The following is a 6,000-nucleotide window of genomic DNA, read 5'->3' as shown; positions in this document are numbered from 1 at the left end:
AGCCGAACATATGGTAAGCCAAGACAAGTCCTGTTGAGGTTGTAGCGCCACAAAAGAAAGATACCTAACACAAGTGTGTATATTGTATATTATAGATAGGGGTTTTAGTATAAAATTGATTTTTCTTTGTTTCATAGGATAAATAGTGACAAATAGTAGTAATTCAGTTTAGACAGAAAAGTAATAGATTTAAGTATATTCTTTCAACATTATTTAAGAAAGTCATGAAAACTGTAAATTTTTATTAATGTGTATACTTTAAAATACAAACATCATCCCATTTATCTATTCATCCCATTTATGAGGTGAAAATTAAAAAAAAATAACTGCTCAAAAAGCAGATATGTAAATAACAGTTAATGTAAATGTTTGAATACTTCTCCTCTTAGTATATGTAAATATCAGCGGAACACTCAAAAACCATTGGTAAATAAATTATAATTAACGCTATCACAAGAAATATTCCCATGGCGTCGCAGCTTAAAGCTCTGTAGATCAAAACTGAGATCAAATTAAAGGTAATTTAATTTAATTTCTTCGTAGAAAGAAATAACAACTTTTGGTCTAGACGGTATGGATGAAGAATTGATACTACTATATATACTATATACTACTTTATGTCGGATATTAGAACAGGTGAATGATCTTGGCTTCTTGTAGGAGTTTTCTCACTAATCGTTGCAACGTTGTCTCCCAATGTCCTGTGTAAAAACCTTCGAAGCACTGGCGAGTTTTCTTCTTGTGTTATACTTTAACATTTATTACATTTAGCATATTACATGCAGCTGAATATGGAGGAGATATTCACAAACTACCAGGTGCCTCCACCGGCGAACGTAAAACGCTGCATTATAGCGTGGTGAGGCATATCGAGTTCCAAGCATAAACCATTATATTTAAGATTAATCTCGTTAGTACTGATGCACGCAGTGAAGCAGATAACTAATTAAACAAAAAAATCTCTAAATAATTACTTTATTTAGAGATATCTGATAATTTGGATTAAAAATCAATAACTGTCGCTTTATATATATTTTATTATATATTAAACATTACCTCATATTTCAGATTTATTAAATTTACTGTACCAGTATTTTGCAGAGGTCACGTGTTGTTTGTTCTTTCGAGATAACTCATAAGAACAATAAGCAATATGGATTTGTGCGTAATTCATTGTTCATATTTAGGCATACTTTTCAATTAATATATCATAAATCTCTAGTCGTTCTATAAAAAAACATGCATATACTCCTTCAGACATACTCATTCATGCTGAAAAAATTTTTGTAAAAAAAACATCATATAACTAAACAATTCTGCTACCGTACAAACGTCACTTAGCTGGTAGTTTACACACACAATGATTATTGACTCGTCACGTCGAAATTCACCGGTAAAGTTTGTTGCTTCTAGTAACATCGTAAAATTAATGGTATTGTAAATAGTTGATTTCAAACCAGCAGCATCTTTTCAAATAAAATGTAAAATCATTCATCTGTGAGTGGATGCGAAACTGTGTTGATGCACATTTATTTACTCCGAATGGGGAAGGATTACATAACACTCTGCAAGTCCGCAATGGGAACAAAATTGCTAGCGCCTGTGGTAATTTTGTGCATTGTAGTCTTCGTGTTACAAAAAAGATTTGCTTTTTCATTTTTCTCAATACGCTTATATTGTTCATTTAGTTTTTGTTGGGGCGCCTGTTTCGCTTTCCTTACAGGTCTTCGAATGTATGTGTTGCTTTAAAAATTTCGGACTGTTTTTTCGTTGTTTTTGTTCGTCCAAAAATATCAACTGATCACGGTCATGGTTGGAGAGACGATCCGTGCCATCACTTTTCTGTTCGTCGGGTATGGTATCTCTTTCTGTCGTAAACGCAGCGGTCTGTTGCGTTGGCGTACGATTACATCCCGGTATTTGTGATAATTATTTGCAAACGTCTGATCAATAAATCTCAGAACACATAAACATTTGGCTAGCACGTTTGAATTGGTAACACTGGTTTGTCACAGTCTATGTATTAATGTTAAATTGTATAACTACAGTTTTTTCTATCAATTGTTGCCGTCATCAGTTGTAACATTTGTTGTTTTTTCTCAAGATAATTATAATCTCCTGCACATGATATAATCAAGAAATTGGTGCAAAAAGAGAGAGTTTATTGCGCAATGTTACTATTTCGCAATACGTTTTATCTTATAACCTTTGGCCTTTTTTATGGTTGGGAAAATGCTCTAGTTTTCACAATAAATCTATTTTTGCGGTTAATATGATAGTGGTTTTAACACAATGATTGGTATCGTAAATTGTAATTCTCTTTGATTTTTAAAGTATGAAATCTCATTGTTTATCATCACCTCCAGCAATGTGTTAAAAATGTTGCCCAAAGTACAAAACGAAGCTAACTTTAAGATTGTAACTGTTCAAATGAGCTCCATAATCATAATATACAGCGCTTCTATTCTACAACGGTTAACATACCATGTAGAAGTTTCGCCGTATACGATTTGTTTTGTGTTTTTTTTCGACCTTCGCTGGTGTACGAATTCCAGTGTCATTCTAATGACATTATCATTTCACCGCCTCATTGTGACGTGTCTAATTCATCGCACTAAAATGAGGTCAACGTACACATTTCCTACAGCTTGTCGTTGTATTGTATTTTCTGTTGTACATGATTTGCGTGTGCGTATGCGCTCACCAAATTAAAGAATAATTCTATGTCGATGATTTGTTATTTTGTACGGTATTAAGATACTACAAATGTTTTACTTTAGTTTGGTAGTGGACTGAAAAACATGAAATCAAAAACTATTGATAATTTTTTACTTACTACGATCCAATCAATCTTTATTTTGTTAGAAAATCTGCTAGAACTTGAGAAGCGTTCATGCTTAAAGTTTCTTGGACACGTTGCGTAGACATTATCTTTGTTCAGGCCAAGCATTTACAAAATTTCACGCAAAACAGTGAGGAACGGAGCATGCGAACGTCGGCACTGATCGGTGCCGGTTGCTATTTCTGGCATCGTGTCGGTGAAGGTTTCAAATGCCTGTTGGGAATGACCACTCGTGTGTCATACCTCACACGCATAGCCACAACCCGTAGACCGAGGTCATCCGCGGGGGCCACGAAGAGTTTGCACAAATCGTGTTTCGTACTGCTGAATAACTTTTGCTCCTTGATCTTCTTATGATTTCGGCTTTGCATCGTATGACTATGAGGATGTTTCACTACACCTAACAAATGACACGGTAACGCTGGCCGGTAGGATACAAAGTAACAAAAGAAAGTAAAAAAAAAATTGTCACCATCTTCGTTGCACCTTGAACAATGGTTAGAGTAGATAAAGTTTCACAACTTCATGCAAGTTATGTTGTATATTTCAATCGTTCGGATTGGCAGAAATTGTGAAATTAGTACAGTGAAAAAAGAATCAGAAATCAGTTTACGATATTCTCAGAAGGTTTAGAATAAAATGTTCGTTGATAATTGAAAAGGAAAAATAAGTGCAATTGAAACCCTGTGGCTATATTATTCTTTAAATATGTTTAAGAACGATTTAAATGCGATATTAACAATGTAGCAATAGAAAAGAAATTGACCAAGACAAAATATGAATCTCTCGTTTATTGGGATAAACGTGGCGTTTAAATATAATCATAAAAATTAATAATTGGGGAGTTTAAATATTAGCATATAGAATTTGGCTTCATATTTACTAGTTAAACTTACATTTTTCTATATATCTTCCAATAGCAAATGGTAGTGTATTTTAAATTATTTTATTTCAAACTTTTAAGAAAATCAAATTCCTTTTTTATTGTTTAAAATGTTTTCCATATGATTAATCTTTAAAATCGGAACTTGGAACCCAAAACGGGAATTTAACTTTCTTTATATTTTTTTTATTAGCGTAGGGACGGCCAGTATATCTTATTTACTTGTAAAATAATGTTATTTCATTTGTTTTTATTAATAAAAATGAAAAATAAAATTTGATCAAAAATAAATATGTTTCGATGTAGTTTTTTTGATTTTTAGTTTTTATCATTACGAATAATTTGACAGTTTTACATTTCCTTCTCTAATTTCTACGTTACTTTAACTAACAACTACTAGACACTGCATCTATTTTTTTAAACAAAGGAAACTAACTAAAAGGTTTAAGCTTTAATCAAAGCACTTTTGTTAAGACATAATATTGTGCAAAAATATTTGAATAAGTTATAGCATCTTGGTAATAAAAAAAACTTGAATAAACAGCTTTTGCATATTATCGAAAAAAAATTCATAAAGTTTGGATTTATAGAAATGCGATTCTGGGTTGAAAAACAGCATATTGCCAGGAATACAAGAAGCACCTTTTCGCCGAACTTTGGTCTTCAAATACATGGTTGCACAAGCTTTTAATATCTAACGAACCCTTTCTTGTCAGCATTCTGAATGTGAATTCCCTATGCGACTTTGTCTTATTCAACTCCTTTCCAATTCTCATAGCTCATATTATTCTTCATAATCTGTTCTCAGCTGTCTCTCCCTTTCATAGCTGGATAGTCAGTTCTTGCTACGACTGGACAGTCCAGATGAGATTTGATACCCGGTCCTGTCGTGTGGAACCGGCGCCGTTTATCACATACACCACCGAGCCCATATTCCAAATTTGAATAATTATCGAATGTGAATCATCAATACGCGATTCTATTGAATTTATTGTAGTGGGATATAACTACTTATGTAGTCGCGGTCGAGAGTTGTAGTTGGTAGTCGATGTAGAGTGTTATTTCTACTTACGTAGATTCCTACTTATCATTATACCTACTTACCATAATAGGATATTTACATATACAGATACCATACAGATGGTTCAAAGGAAGACACTACTTATGAGCAGTGTGATTCCTTGGGTGATGAAAAATATTTCTTTGCGCTTTGAAAATTGCGGATATTTATGAAGAATAAGAAGTATTATACTTTTTGTGTAGTAAAAAAACGCATAATTTCTTTGGATCAATAATAAAAAAGCTGATAGCGTTGCATCAAATCACAGACTACAAATGAATTAGGCATGTATAATAAATTAGCGAATGGAATAAAGTGTTTTATTTATACTAGAACATAATTCAAAGATCTGAGCCTGAGTGTTTTATTCAATCGAAATTTTGCGAGATAAGAACAAATAGAAAATCCTTCTAATGTCTTAGTTTACGGTTGTCTTGCTTTGTTGTTTTCAATTATAATTGAATTTTCGATTATAAAATCGATATTCGAATTCGATTATAAAATGAATTATAATTGAATTTTTTTTATATTTTCAATTATATTCAAACGCGGTCAAACCAGTAATTTATGTAAAATCATTTACAATGCATCTTTTGAATTAAGCCTCAGATTTGATATAAAATATGATATAAAAATAAATAAAATAAAATAAAAAATAAAAATCCAATCAAAACGACACATACCATGTTCAAACATCCTAGAAGTAAATAATAATTTATTTCATTCACATTTTTTGAGTTCGAAAAGTGATGAGGTTTTATATAGATAAGTGATCTATTTGTGAGATAAATCGAAGATCTTATTTAGTGAATCTTCATGTTTATCGATAAAGTAAGATATTTCTTCATGAAAGTATTTTAAAACGAACTATCCAAATCAAATATATAAAAATATAGTTCTAAATACACTGAAGTTGCTATATCAACTATTGAATAATATGATCTACACGCATCAGCTTTACGCACAACACTCTGAAAAATGTTAGACTAACGCACAGCATGCCACTGTCAATACCCATGACCTTAAAATATAACTACTGCTACTTGCGTGGTCTAAACAACTGGTCCTCCATAAACTAGGACAGCAGGGTAATGTTTGTTGAGTATAAATAAACCTTGCTAACTAGATTCCCGGATGAGGTAGTACGGGAACGATCTGGAACGAACTCCAGTAAACATAGTTCACTAAACGGACTGTTAACCCTGGATCAGATGC

The sequence above is a fragment of the Anopheles funestus genome, chromosome 2RL (assembly GCF_943734845.2).
Source record: "Anopheles funestus chromosome 2RL, idAnoFuneDA-416_04, whole genome shotgun sequence".
Lineage (NCBI taxonomy): Eukaryota > Metazoa > Arthropoda > Insecta > Diptera > Culicidae > Anopheles > Anopheles funestus.
The sequence above is the reverse complement of the archived record's forward strand: the minus strand, read 5'-3'. Positions refer to the sequence as shown.